The 15,848-nt window shown below is 44.8% G+C and overlaps 1 protein-coding gene across 8 annotated transcripts in view; it reads left to right on the top strand.

Annotated features, from left to right (window-relative positions):
• Window positions 1-15,848, top strand: part of MIB2 (MIB E3 ubiquitin protein ligase 2) — a 196,018-nt gene that overhangs the window by 71,554 nt on the left and 108,616 nt on the right. The window lies entirely within an intron of this gene.

Here is a 15,848-nt window from a genome sequence, read left to right as displayed (position 1 = left end):
TAGGGTGCCATAGTCGAACACTTTTCTGAGTGATAGTAATGGGGATAGAAGGAACTGCAAAGCCTCAGGATTGGCAACAACCCCCACCCCTGATACTGGTGAAGTTTTCTTGTTGCACAGGGCAGCCAGAGCTTGGTTCCTTGTCTCTGGAAGGAGCAGTGAGTAGTGCTGAAGTGTCCGCAGACATTTTCCTTCCTCCATGTGTAGTTATGAGTTGTGTGTGCCTGGTATAAACTTCTTGATGTTATGCGATTCCCAGACAGAGCTGTAATCTGTGGATTTTTCCTTTAAATAGGCTTCATATTGTATTTGTGTTACCTTCATCTGTGTGGGGGATAGTATTTATTTTTTCATTTTTAAGGTGTTAATCCAGGTCATCATAACCTATATGTGTGAATTTGACAGCTTAGTCCATGCTGATTTTAGTTTCTAGCTGCCAGGGTCTACTGGCGACTGTCTGCCAAAACGAACAGTAATAAAGCGAAAACTACTCCCCCCATAATCTGTTGTAATTATTGACCCTAAACCATACATAACACTAACCCTATGTCTCAGGAAGTATTTATACCATTTTGTTAACTTGCCTTTATTAGGAATTAATCACATAGTCTATAGGTGAAACACATGAAACCTGGGGGAGCACAGCATGCTTACCTAATAGCTTTTCAACTAAGCTCTGTTCCCCCCCCCCCCCCCCCCCACACACACACACAACGCCTGGGTGCCAGTGCCATGGAAGTAGCCAAACTAAAGAGCTTTTCTCAAGCCCCTCCTTCTGACAGTCCACCTGGCTCACCCCCTCCAGTCCACATGAAGCTGCTATGACTGGTCCCCTAGCTGTGAGCAGAAGTGCCCACAATGTTTGAAGCCTTGGAACATACCATGTACGATGACATATTTGCAGCATGCACACACCACTCTTACAGATTCACTGGGAGAAGAGGGGATTCTGTGGAGGTCCCCTGAAGAATTGTGAGCTGGGGGAAGCAGCAAGGAATGCTCAGATGATATTACCCCTTACCTCCGCCCAATACCCAGCACCAGCCCTCACAATATGCCTAATGCTGGGAATAATGCGAAGAATCGTTCCGATAGATGCCTTCGATGATAAAATTCCGACATGTTTGATTTTCCGCTCAATTCTGTTCCGCTCGATTTCTCATAGATGTGAATGGAAAATGGATAAAAATGAGTAAAAGATAAGAGAATTGAGCAGAAAATCGAATAACTTAGATTGCGCAGAGAATCGAGCGCGAAAAACGTAACATGTATTCCCAGCATAACACTTGTGTTTGGCATGCAATTGTTTTTTTTTTTTTTTGCTTCGATTGACTTTGCATACTCGTAAGTGCAGGAAAAAAATTGCATGCACTATGTTTGCATTTGGTGAAAAATATAATTACATTAGTGGAAAAAGGGCACAAGTATAATCAAGGTGTGTGCAGTGGAAAAGAGCCCCACACTCAGTAGCAACCAAAACCCCACTTCTGAAAAAGAAATATTTTCAAGGCAGGCAATTAAAAAGATAATTCTACCAGAAATATAACATTTATCTTAATGAGACTGTGTATCGAAAAAAGTTCCCCTGGGGGGTACCTACCTCAGGAGGTGGAAGCCTCAGGGTCCCAATGAGTACTCACCTCGGAAGGGGGAAGCCTCAGGGTCCCAATGAGTACTCACCTCGGGAGGGGAAGCCTCAGGGTCCCAATGAGTACTCACCTCGGGAGGGGGAATCCTCAGGGTCCCAACGAGTACTCACCTCGGGAGGGGAAGCCTCAGGGTCCCAATGAGTACTCACCTCTGGAGGTGGAAGCCTCATGGTCCCAATGAGTACTCACCTCGGGAGGGGGAAGCCTCAGGGTCCCAATGAGTACTCACCTCGGGAGTGGGAAGCCTCAGGGTCCCAATGAGTACTCACTTCGGGAGGGGAAGCCTCAGGGTCCCAATGACTACTCACCTCGGGAGGTGGAAGCCTCATGGTCCCAATGAGTACTCACCTCGGGAGGGGAAGCCTCAGGGTCCCAATGAGTACTCACCTCGGGAGGGGAAGCCTCAGGGTCCCAATGAGTACTCACCTCGGGAGGTGGAAGCCTCATGGTCCCAATGAGTACTCACCTCGGGAGGTGGAAGCCTCATGGTCCCAATGAGTACTCACCTCGGGAGGGGGAAGCCTCAGGGTCCCAGTGAGTACTCACCTCGGAAGGGGGAAGCCTCAGGGTCCCAAAGAGTACTCACCTCGGAAGGGGGAAGCCTCAGGGTCCCAATGAGTACTCACCTCGGAAGGGGGAAGCCTCAGGGTCACAGTGAGGCTTCCCCCACCCCTGTAGCTGCAGGCAGTCCAGCGCTGGCTCCCCTGAAGTGTCCCGGAATCCTTCCTCGATAAGCGCTGATTTATTTACCTTTCCTGGCTCCAGCGGGGGCGCTCTTGCGGGAACTATGTCGGGACCGCTCTACTGTGCAGGAGACTTGCTCCTGCGCAGTAAAGTGACCCGACAGCGATCAGCTATTTCCACCTATCTCCGAGGCAGAGAGACGATCCTGCGCTGAAGCGGGGAAGGTAAATATTTACATCCCTGCTGTCCGGGGAGCTTCATCGCCGCCGCCGTGGGACTGAGGAGGACGGGGGAAGCCTCAATAGGATCCAGAGGCTTCCCCCACCCAAGGTGAGTACCCCCCAGGGGAGGTTTTTAAAGTTACAGTTTTTCTTTAATAGGTTTTTGGAGTGGAATACACATACATAGTGTGAATACAAAGAAAAAAATATGGCTAAAGATGAAGGAGAACCTCATAGACTATACATTAGTGTGGTTTTGCAATATAGATATTTCACATGTATAGAAAAAGACAGACCATCCACAATCAAGCAAATGATAAAAATACTTTGTGAATTGGTGAAATGAGGGACACATTATGACACCCATGACAGCATTGGCCTCAATTCACTAAGCAGTTTAGATTAGTCTACAGATGGTTTTTAGTCTACTGATGGTTTGGTGTAATGTTTTAGACCTGTTTTTAGACCTGGTCTAAAATATTCGGTAATTAGGTCGGTAAAGCAGGGGAAATGATCAAAAGATACAATTCATAAAGGCAAACAAGGAGTAACTACGTCCACTTTTTCTGACAGAGATTAGACCAGCTGATTTCTATCAGTAAAGTAATTCTGTGAGGTATTTTAGACGTGAGGATGGAACCTTTTGAATTAATTATGCAGGAGTCTAATTGTATCCAGAGGAGAGCTCATCAGTGGAGAAGGATGTCAGTCATAGCCACTCATTTGTGAATTGCATCTTTTGATCATTTCCCCTGCTTTACCCACCTAATTACCAAATGTTTTATACCAGGTCTAAAAACAGGTCTTAAAGATTCGGTAATAGTGAATTCCCCTTTGATGCAACTGACCAAACTATAAAGTAGACTAAAAACTATCAGTAGACTAGTCTAAACTGCTTAGTGAATTGAGGCCATTATGGGTAATCTTTGATATCTGTACTCCTGAATCTGATTCATGGTTTAGCCAAGTTGCTTTTAAGATATAGTGCTAGAATTATTTACACATTGGAAATAAACATTTTGGTATACCAGGAATAGATATAAGACAAAGATGACCAGTCCGTTTTTGAAAAGTTACGTAAATAGTAGGAAAACAAAAAAAAAGCATAAGATGCACAGTGTTCTCCCCAGGCTCTTTTAGCCGGGTGCTTCACCTGGCTAGTTTTGGTGAGCACCCGGCTGTCATCGGCACACCTCCTTCTCTGCTGTAAGCAGAATTGCACACAGAAACACCGGCCCTGCAGTCTCTCATCTCACCCCACCCAGCTACTTTTTCATGCCACCCGGCTGGAAAAAATTCTGGGGAGAACACTGATGCATACCAACATAAATGGCTCTGAAAACAATATGTAGTAAAAAGAGTATGTTTTATATAAACAGAGTCCCCCCATATTATTAATAATTAGGAAAAAAACCCTCCCCTAATAACAGGCACAGAGCCCCCCCAAAAAAACTGGAAGAGTTCCTCCATAATACATTATTATGACAAAGCCCCCTCCCCAAATACCTGGAACATCGACCCCCAAAATCATAGGCAATGGTTTTGAGGGGGCACTGTGCCAGGTATTTGGAGAGCGGAGCTTAGCATAATAATGTCAAACATATATACAGGGCTGCTGACCTGCTGATAAAGATTGCTATTATCTTACCGTACTATGACTGTCAAATGAAGGAACATGAAAGATGTCAATCAGATAATCCTCTCATGTTTGTGGATCTCCATTCATAAACATAGGATAGTATTGCTTTCCGTGCTGCTTAAGGCCCATACACACGTCAGATTTCCGCAAACGACGGGTCGTTTGAACGTTCCGTCGTTCGCCCCGCTAAATCGGGCGTGTGTACAGACTGTCGTTCACATGATAAGGGTGAGTTTGAGCGATCCGCCGGGCGGAACGCTCAAACTCACCTTTATCAAGCGAACGACAGTCTGTACACACACCCGATTTAGCGGGCAAACGACGGGACGTTCAAACGACCCGTCGTTCGCGGAAATCCAATGTGTGTATGGGCCTTAATGAACTCCAGTATCTTGTTATAATTAAAAATTGTTTTGGCTACATCCTGGATATACCCTTATTTTGCCGTATTAGTGTCTTCTTTGCTCTCTTCTCATTCCTTATACCAATTCCTGCTGTTGAATAGTAAGGAAATGAATTCATTTGTAATTGTTATTGGTGGAAAAGCAGGCTCTTTAGCAATTCAGATCTGTTCAGTTGATAAGATTGAACGCAATGGAATGTCTATTCAAAGAATCTATACTGTTCACTTTGGCAACAGCAAAAGAGTCATACACACGCAGTTATTGTTGCGTCGTAAGAGAGTCTGGGGATGAGTGCTATAAAGAGATGTTGTTAGGCTAGTCTTGTGACATGTTTTGTTGCTATGGGAGGCAGAAGAGAGATGAAGGAGGGGAACAATGCGCTTGGCCAAAATGGTACAGCACTCCGGATCTTGTGGCGACACATCAGGACCACCAAACACATGCTAGATTCTCGGCAGAGACAGCTCCAACTGTCCATCATGGCTGAGAACACTTGTATAGATTATCAGGGTGTGGCACATTTCTTAGAGTGGAAAGGAAATGTTGACTACAGTTTCACTAGAAAAAGATGGTCACAGGGATGCACTGTTGTCCTTTGTTATTGCTTGTTTAACCTTTTTGGGCTTGATTCACAAAGAGGTGCTAACAGTTAGCACGCTGGTGAAAAGCCCTATATCACGCCTAAACTCAGTTTAGGCGTGATAAGTTTAGGTGTGATAAGTTTAGGCGTGATAAGTTTAGGCGTGATAACTATAGCACCAAATGGGTTAGCACCGCAGTGCACAGCTGATCAAAAGTTTTGCGCTAGCAAAGTCTGGTGCACTTCGCATAGAGTTTAATGGCGCTGCTTTGCGTGCGGGACTTTGCGCGCGATCTAAACTTATCACGCCTAAACTTATCACGCCTAAACTGGCTTTTCACTAGCGTGGTGCAATGGTTATCACGCCTAAAGTCTCTAACTGGGTTAGCACCGCTTTGTGAATCGAGCCCTTTATGTCTCTGGTGTGCTGTGCCTGTGGTGGTAAGTCCTTTGTGCTTACAGAAAAAAATAGAATTCATTTGTAAGTTGGAAAGAACAAAAGTACACCCCTATACAGAGGTTTTCTGAACTGTGCTGAGATAAGAGAATTGTTACTCCACCTCGTTTGTTTAGTCGACTCCGACTCCTGTACTTTGAATTGTTTCTATGGGGCAACAAATTTGATTTTTAAATCTGGTTTTTTTGCTATTTTCACTTGCATTCCTTATGCACTGGGAGGGAAGCAAAGGTAGAAGAATCTTGGAAACTGTCCATGTAGTTCAAAACATATAAACTAACACTTTTACAGAGGAAAATATGCCATTAGCCAGAGAACAGCTTGTCTCGTACTGATGAGGATACCATGGCATCCTGAGGGCCTCCAAAGAACCAGAGTAACCTCCAGCTCCCTAACAGCTGCAGATAAGTGTGTTGGTGCATCACATGATGCAATGTGTGTGGTGTCTGAGGAAGAAAGCAGCAGGTCTGATGCTGCCAGTAGTGGTGGAATGTGCTTCTACCATCATCTGGAGGAGACAATAAAGATCCTAATTATGGCATTCGAATGCTCTTTCCTCTTCTGCGAAAGTGTTGGTTTATGAGATTTATTTTATTTATTATATTTATAAAGCTCTAACATATTATGCAGCGCTGAGATGTAGCCTTTGTACTAGTCAAAATTTCATGCTGTGGGCCATATCCTATTCAAGGCGATAAGTAGCTTGCAGATGTGAGCTTTTATCACCTTGCCATCGTATGAGGATTACCGGCATTACTGTTGGCTGATGGCTGATCGCTTGGGAGCATTACTCAGGCGAAAGCCTGAGCGATACTCTTATGTCCTGGGCGATAGGGAGCGAGGTTTTGCGCTGTGGTGCTGTTCTTCTGCTCCCTCGCTCCCCATAGATGCGCACACCCACTGAACATCTGCTGCCACCTTAATAAGGAGACCTCCAGAGCTCTCTGTCGGGCCGCCACACATTGCTGCTCATTGCAGGTCTAAGCTAAGTCAGATGTCTGATGGGAAGCACTTATAAGCAAACGCTCAAATTCATGATTTAAATGAGCATTAATTAGCTCAGGTGTGCGGCGGGGACATAACGGGTTAGTTACCCATAATTCGGCATCCTCTCTGCACTCCAAACAGCTTTCCTATTGGACGCGTTGCAAGCCTCATCACCACTCACTTCCTCCTTGCGGCTTGAAGGAGGAAGTTCCCGCAGTGAGGCTTGCAACGCGTTCAATAGGACTCGTGCAAGCTATTTGGAGCTCAGAGAGGATGCGGAATTATGGGTAACTAACCCCTTATGTCCCCGCCGCACACCTGAGCTAATTAATGCTCATTTGAATCGCAAATCTGAGTGTTTACACACTCGTGATTGCTCGTGAGAGCATCCCTGCTTATAAGATAGAGTGTAAAGAACACGCTTCGCGATAATATCGCCCATACAAGTTCTTTACCGCCCGGGGCGGGTATTAACTTTAATTGGATTAGGCGATGCTCCGATCGCCTAATTTAAGAACTCGCCAGTAGGTCAGCCCAGTGTCAGAAAAGGGTCCAAAACTCCACTGTGCATTTTTAATAAACACATCCTTTACATTTCCTGCCAGCAGTGACCCAGCCACTGAGAGGAGGTGTACCTAATGGGGACCTAGACATCAATACAAAGAAGAAAAAAGCTTTAACCATTCCTCACTTTATCCAAAGCTCAACAAAGTTGTGGCTAGAAATCAAAGGCATGATCTCTCTGATTACCTAACTGGCCTTTCATTGGCATGTATCAGCAGTAAAGCACATTACACTCCAGGCCACGCCTGATCTCATGGCATTATCCAGTGAGTCCCTGAGATCCGTGTTTTGCATTGTCACTTGTTGAGGATTACAGGCTTGCACACATCAGTGGACATGAGTGCGTAGATATCATGACTTCAGTGATGTAACAGCAGCACATGGCCCAGTCCTGTGAATTACAGCCTGTTACTGGAATACATTGGCCTAATCTTAAGGGTCATCATCTTACTGTGGTTTACTGTGATTTTTATAGGTTATGTTTCCCTGCAGTGTTCACTGACTGACGTCTGTAAAGAGGCTGTTAAATTATGCCTGGTCAGCAGCACATCTCTTCCTGGTATCTGTGCTCCAAGATGTGGATGCAAAGTGCTCACTGGCAATTTGTAAGGCAAGTTTAATTTGGAGATACTTTGCAAAGTACTGACATGCATGATGTCATGTCATATTTAAAGAGAAACTCCAGTAATCTCTCTTCCCAGCACATTGTGGGTGTGGTATACAAATAATTGTAGCTTCCTTTAACTTATTCTGGACCGACGCAGTACGAATCTACATTCAGCAGGTGGTGGCGCAGCTCTGACTGGACGTAGATTCAACGTCGCACTGAATCGCGTGTCCCCACTGTTACAGCTGATCTCGCCGATCTGCACCCGCGGCAATTCGCTCACTCTACTGTCTGTAAGTCGGCAAAGCTCTGTAAGCAGGTCAGGAGACACTTTCATTGATAGGCAGCGTCAGGAGCGAATGAAAATGGCTCCTGACCGGCTGTCAGCACTCTGACGTCATAGAGACGGCAGAGAGAGGAGCATGTGGCGATGGGGCAGCGTCGTGACTGGCAAGAGCGGCGGGTATATGCAGCGATTCAACTGGAGGCGGCATTAGAAATACCTTATGTTGATGTATAGAGCCCCCAGTTAGATGACTACAAGCTGGGATATCCCTTTTTGCACAATGCCAAGCTTCTTCCCACATCTACAGAAGTCTGGCTGTCTGGGACAGACCCTTTGCCAGGCACTGACCCCACTCCCCCAAGAATAAGGGGTAGCTTAAAGATATAAGATATTATATATTTATGACTGTTTAAATTAGACCACTATTAACTAGGTGCTTTTTGAGATGTGGCTAGCCAAGCATAAAAAATACCCCAGACCTGTTTTAAGCTTTGTTAGGATAGCTGCAGCCAAAACTTTTTTTTATTTTGGTCCTGTTAATACCCTAGAAATTAATGTGAGGCAAAGTGTGGGAAAGTAATATAATCCTGATAGTGGTCCTCACTTCTCCCTTATTTCCCAATATTCACATGCCCTTGGTAAAGCAGCTTACCACACTTCCTGTCTGGACTGGAAAAGCAGAGATTCTACTCAACAAAAACTAATAAAGCAGTACAAGAACTAGCTTCTGGCGCTTCACATTTTATCAAAGACTACATTAAAACTGTTAGCAGAAGTTGAATTTCAGTTTGGAATACCGTGTGAAAAGTTTACAGCCTTTGTCTGGTTTTTACCTATGTGGTCCCCAAGTGACCCCGTTAATACAGAAGCCTGGTCAATGGTATACAAAGCCACCCACAACTGTCAGTGCAGAGTAATGTACCTTACTTGCCCACTCATTGCTGCTTCCCCTTAAACCCTTGGGTTTCTGCTTACAGCAATGAAGGCTCTGGGCTTTGTGTGTACTATGTATGTCTTTATCATATGGTGTACCCACTTCCGCTCTTGCCTTAACTGACACTATGGGCATAGGTGCATTCCCAACCTTCTGGACACTGGTACAACTGCAAGTAACTGAAAGAAGCAACCAAAAATCTTTACACACATTTCAAATAGACATAAAAATGGAATTTATAGATTAAGAGTCTGCTTCAAGGCATTGACTTGGTAATACCGGTAATACCCGTGCATAGGCAACATTGAATTCATGTACAAGATCAATGCCACTCCCACCCCCTTTAACTTTTCAAACAAGGACCTAGCAAAGTACAAATTATGGAGAGTGAAGGGTGTGATTTGCAATACAAATTCTGGTTTTAAAAGCTTTTGTATAAATAATTTATGCATTCAAATTACCAGTTTTTTTTTGTTTTGTTTTTTGCTTTAGTAACACGGAAGCGGAAAAAAAAAGTATGATGTTATGAATTGTATGTGCAGTACGGATCATTAATAGAACATTAGTAGCACAGAAAAGAGTCTCATATTTCTATTTTCAGTTATATAGCTTTTTTTTTATAACATTTTATCATTCATGTCATATTTGTAGTTTAGAAACTACACTATGAGCAGAGCTAATTCCCATTTGAACTTCCCTGTAGTAAAATCTTATCGGAAGTTGTTTTTCACTGTTTCTTTGATGTATTAGTGCTTCAGAAAATAGCATTCCTCTCTGAATAAATGAGTCATCGAGCTCAGAGAAGCTCTTTTGCATAGATGAGGTAAGTTTCTTAACTCTTCTTGTACTGGAAAAAATGTGAGACTCATATCTTTGCTACTAATGTTCTATATCTTAGCTGTACTACACATACAATTCATTATATCATAAGTTTATTTTCAATTCATATTCCCTTTAATTAGTGATTAAATAGAGGAGTATTTTGTTAGTTTGTTGTGATGTCAACCAGATTCCATCTATAATTTATCACTTTAGGCTGTTTTGTTCTTCATGTTTACTGTTAACTGTGTACTAGGGATAGGTGCGGTTTCTCCCAGTTTGCAGGGAACTGGCTATGGGTTCTCAGCAAAGCATCCTGCTAGGAATAATGGACTGTTACCTATGTTGGACAATGGGCTATTTTGCTACCTAATTGCCACCAGGTGGCAGCCTCTGGGATTGCCCTATCTGAGATGTGAAGAACAGGGAGTATACCAAGATGTAGAGAACAGACTTCAGACTCTTGTCTACAATTAGAAAAGCACTATCCAGAGAGGTCAGGACTGGTGCAAATCAGGAATAGTTTTGGAATTAGGTCAAAAAGTTGGGTCAGGCTGTGTACAATCAGGGTCAAGAGCAAAAGCTAGGGTTAAGGCAGGCAGAGTTCTGTCATGGACTAGTAAATAAGACGAGGTTTGGTCAAAGTCAACCAAGGAAGTCTGGTCACGACTCACAAGTGAAAACAAGCACAGTAACAGAAGACAAGTCTCATTCAGAGCTGCAGATGTCAGATCAACATGTTGCCATTTAGTCTGGCACTTTAAACCCTGTTGATATGCATAATGTTGCTGACCACATAAAAGGCCCAGAGCCTAGTTGTGTGTGCCTATTATAGCTCACACATGTTACAAATGGATTGGCCTAAAAGTACTTTGGGGAACACACAGTACTACTGCTGAGCAATAGCAAGTTCCAATGTAACTAGTCCACTGTCATTGTTGTGCTGTACAGTTTGGCCTGTCCTCACATTGACCCTGATTTACTAAGGATGGAAAACCTGTGTAATCTAACAAACCTAGAGTGGATTTTTTTTTTTAATTTTCTGAAGTTGACTAGCAAAGATTTGCAACCATTACCTATGTCATTTTAGATCATGGCGAGGATTGCTAAAATGTTAATGAGGTAGCAGTCATGTGATTGGCGTCACATACAAAGCCTGCAGCGTGAAATGTTTTCAGTTATTTCTCCTGATATGCCTACTGTTCTCCACTCTGTGTTAATTAGAAAAGGGAAAGCACACTCATTTTCCTCCTGCAGTATCAATAGAGGAAAGGGGAGTTTCATTATTTAGGGCCTCAAGTAGCACAACCCCTAATAAAGATCCTGGCTACTTATAAAAAAAAAAACTACAGCCACAAGCAGGGACCAAAATCCAGTTGCAAGCAGCAGGGCTGTGGAGTCGGAATCAGAGTTGAGGAGTCGGAGGAATATTGGGTACCTGGAGTCGGAGTTGGTGGTTTCAATAAACTGAGGAGTCACAGTCGGATGATTTTTGAACCAAATCCATAAAAATTAGACTAAGGAGTCCCTGGAGTCGAGTCGGTGGTTTCATAAACTGAGGAGTCGGAGTCGGATGATTTTTGTACTGACTCCACAGCCCTGGCAGGCAGGGAAAGAGCTCTTTGGTTGCTTATATTGGTGGAAGGCAGATGTGCATTGAAAGACACTTGCAGGTCTTCAACGTTCTGAAATAAATTGCCCGATTCATTGCTACCTTTTCTTTTTCTCCCTTCCTGCATGTGGTTTCATTTCCAGTTTTTGCAATAAATAAACTACAGCCTGTGCCAAACTTCCTAATTTTGTTATTTATTGAATTTCTAAGTGTTTGGCTTTTCTTACAGCTTTCTTGTAGCTACAGAATCTCTTCTTGTTGTTAAACAGTTAAATGTAATGTGTGTGAGAAAGCTATTTTTGGATTCATTCCACAGACTAGTAGGCCACTGTTATTAATCCCCAGTATAATATATCTTTATTTGTTACTAACTTATTAAATGCTTGAAATAGCTTCCTTATTCCACAGAAATACACTCGCAAATGTACAGCTGACAGGTTACCCCCAAAACATAAATGACTGACTTATGACAGGAGAAATACAGTCATATCCGGAGATTGTTTCACAGAGTTCTATACACTTGTGTCGGTTCTCTGAGACAATGACAGGCTGTAAAGGAAACAATGAGGGAAAATAAGGGACCTAAGTGTCAAGTGACTCAAAATATTTTCTTCCCCTTTTCAGTAATTTTCCCTCTATGTTTATGAAGGTGTCAGGAAATCATTTTTCCTCCCCCCCCCCCCCCCCCTTGAAGCTGTTCAGCAGCGCTGCAGCGCTTTTACAAAGTATAAGTTATTTGGCTGATTTTTTTTTGCAGACCTGATAATATCTTAACTTACTCTTCTACAAAAAAAAGTGATTTGGAAATGGATCAACGTATGGTTGCCCTCAGGACAGGAGTACACCTGATAGGCACAGCTTGAATAAATGGCGAAGTGGCCCCCCTTGTGCTGCTTTTATTTTCCTTTAACTCCTATTAAAAAGCAGATAAGTTGTATACTGTAGATTGAAAAGATCACAGAGAAGTTGTATACTGCAGATTGAAAAGATCACTCAAGCAATAGTTGCTTGAGTGAGCATAGTTTTAAACTGCCCTGATCTCAGCAGTATACTGTTTATTGGCATTACCATTCCTTACATGTGATGTGCCATTGTCCTGTTGCTCACCCCCACTTCCTTCCTTTCCCTTCCCGGACCACCATTCTCCCCTGCTGTGTAGCATTTAAACAAATGGGCCTTCTCTCTCTCTGTATTTTTGCATCTACCCTATGGTACATACAGCTATAGAGGATCTTGCCCATGGCTCACCCCCTTGTCTACTACATGGAGACCACAGTGTCCAAGCTTCTTTATCTGTAAGTAGCATTGAGTTGGAGAGGAGCAGGAACCCTCACCCAGGAGATCTGCACAATAACAAATACCAGGTACAGAGCAATTCATTGGAGGTACCACTGAATATGGTCAATTTGCATTATAAATTCACTTGTGCTTTAAAATGATTCATGTATATGTTACGGCCAGAACCCGAAGTTTGGCCACTTCTAGTTCTGGCCGGCCACTTCGGGTTCTGGCCGGCCAATGCACGAAGTGGCCGCTGCGCTGCGGCCAATGTTGGAAATGGAATGATTCCTCTGACATTAATGTATCTTCTGGCCGCAGCGCAGCGGCCAAACGTAGAACAACTTAGTTCATTTAATGCAATTCAGCCGGTGGCAATGTAACAATTCAAGCCGCCGGCTTTTTCTCTGCATCTCTCTCTCCTCCTCTTATGGGCAGCCGGCGGGGACACGCGTATCGCACCAGGACAGCAGAGCGGGGAGGCTGCAGACATCGCTTCTGCCAGCACCCGCTCTGCAAGAACGGCAGGATTCCCCTGCCGCGACGAACAACTCCGGGGGGACACTCGTGTCCCCGCCCGGCTGCCCATAGGAGAGAGCGAGAGAGGCGGGGAGGGGGAAGGAGAGAGAGAGGCAGAGGAGGAGAGAGAGATGCAGAGAAAAAGCCGGCGGCTTGAATTGTTACATTGCCGCCGGCTGAATTGCATTAAATGAACTAAGTTGTTCTACGTTTGGCCGCTGCGCTGCGGCCAGAAGATACATTAATGTCAGAGGAATCATTCCATTGCTAACATTGGCCGTAGCGCAGCGGCCACTTCGCGCATTGGCCGGCCAGAACCCGAAGTGGCTGGCCAGAACTAGAAGTGGCCAAACTTCGGGTCCTGGCCGTAACATATGTTAGCCAAACTTCGGGTTCTGGCCGTAACATATATAAGGAAAAAGACATAGTAGCAATGCCACAGATACAATGAAAAAAGTTCAAAAAAATTATGATCCCACGTTAATGTGTTGTTTTTTCCTCCTTTTGCCAAAAAGTGAAACACTGCAGCTATACATACACAAGGTAGGAGTTGGGATGTAGCAATAGGGAATGCAGAGGTTGTCACTGCGCTGGTGGCCCTGGTATAGAGGGGGCAATTAGGGTTATCTTTAAACCCCTGTATTAGTTCTTCATTGGTAGAGGTAATGATCACTCCTGCTTGTGATTTGAATAATGGTAATTGATAACACACTATTCCCTTGTTTCTGTATACACCTTCCTTACACTGCAGTTATCCAGGGAGATTTGTTTCTGGCTCTCTGTATCTTGTGACTGTTAAATATTTGTTTAGGAGAGGAGGAGCAGTGTAAACCTGGCAGGAAGGGGGTGGCCATGTTTCCACGCAATGGGTAGGAGAGCTACATGACAGCAATGTGCCCCTTGTTACACACATCACAATATGCTGAAATAACAATTTTGTCCTCGCCTTTCCTGTGTGTATTGAAGCCTTAGTGCTTCAGTGAACAGTACATTATTTAATCTATGTGTCTATCTGTGTCTGTATTTGACTTGTGTGTTTGCAGATGCATTGCTGTCATGAACAGTGTTGTACCCTGCAGGCTCAATGGCATAACATCTTTTTTCAAATCACTTAAAGGACAACTGTCGGGAAAAATTGTAAAACGGCTAATTGATTGACATCTAGTGACTTTCATGTTAGCAGCATGTTCTGCTCTGAGCATCTTTAAAACCTACCTTATATAAAGAAACTATTTGCAAAATAATCAAATGATTGTAGGCTGGGAAAGTTTACTTACACTCTCCTGTCCTGAGTCAATCAGACAAGGGTCTTCATGAGTATGTGTGACGTTTCCATTCATTAAACAGAAGTTCAAAACCTAAATATTTTTGTTAGAAGCAAAATGAACCAGATTTTATGTCACACTGTCATGGCTGCTATGCACACTTTGAAGTAAAAATGTAACTCCTTAACCTTTTGGGGACCGCCTGCATTACATTCTACGCCACACTTGTGGCTGTTCTAGCCTGATGCGGAGTAGGATCTACGGCACCGCTGTTACCCCTCCCCAACGCGATCGTGTGCACCCGAGAGGGGATATTAAGCTGTCATATGACAGCTGACATCTCCCCTCAGTGATCAGAAGCCATCACGTATGGCTTCTGATCATGTGATCACTATGATCGCCAGCGGATCGCAGTGATCACTTACAGAGCTGCGGCGGCAGGGGGGGGGAAGAAGAGGATCCACTCTCCTCCCTGCCATTCCCCCGACGATCAGCGCTCCCCACCGCTCTGGCTGGCATCTCTGCTCGCTGTGATGTTAGTCCCAGGCCGTGGCTTGATGACGTCATCAAGCCGCGACCCGGGACTTAGCGTCAGAATGAGCGGGATGTCGGCGACAGCGGAGGCGTCCACAACGGTTCGTCGCTGGAGCCTGGAAGGTGAGTGAAGGCTGCTGGTGAAAGGAGGGACATCTGGCTCCAGGGGGGACATCTGGCCCAGCAAGCCCTACCAGGATCCGGTTGCCTGACCCCCCAAAAGCGCCCCCTCCCATGCAAAAGTGACTGGTCCTTAAAGGGAAGGTTCAGGGAAACCTTTAAAAAAATAAAAATCCATATCCACTTACCTGGGGCTTCCTCCAGCCCGTGGCAGGCAGGAGGTGCCCTCGCCGCCGCTCCAGAGGCTTCCGGTCGTCTTCGGTGGCCGACCCGACCTGGCCAGGCCGGCTGCCAGGTCGGGCTTTTCTGCGCCCCAAGGACGGGCTCTTCTGCGTCCCACGCGGGCGCGCTGACGTCGGAGGACGTCCGATGACGTCAGCGCGCCTGCGTGGGACGCAGAACAGCCCGTCCTTGGAGCGCAGAAGAACCCGACCTGGCAGCCGGCCTGGCCAGGTCGGGTCGGCCACCGAAGACGACCGGAAGCCTCTGGAGCGGCGGCGAGGGCACCTCCTGCCTGCCACGGGCTGGAGAAAGCCCCAGGTAAGTGGATATGGATTTTTATTTTTTTAAAGGTTTCCCTGAACCTTCCCTTTAAGGGGGTTAGGCGGCCGGTCCTGAAAGTGTTAAAGGACCACTATTGTGAAAAATTTAAAAATGTTAAATAGATGAAAAGACATAAATAAAAAGTA

Source organism: Hyperolius riggenbachi, chromosome 6 (assembly GCF_040937935.1).
Source record: "Hyperolius riggenbachi isolate aHypRig1 chromosome 6, aHypRig1.pri, whole genome shotgun sequence".
Taxonomy (NCBI): domain Eukaryota; kingdom Metazoa; phylum Chordata; class Amphibia; order Anura; family Hyperoliidae; genus Hyperolius; species Hyperolius riggenbachi.
This window is presented reverse-complemented; position numbering and strand designations above follow the sequence as displayed.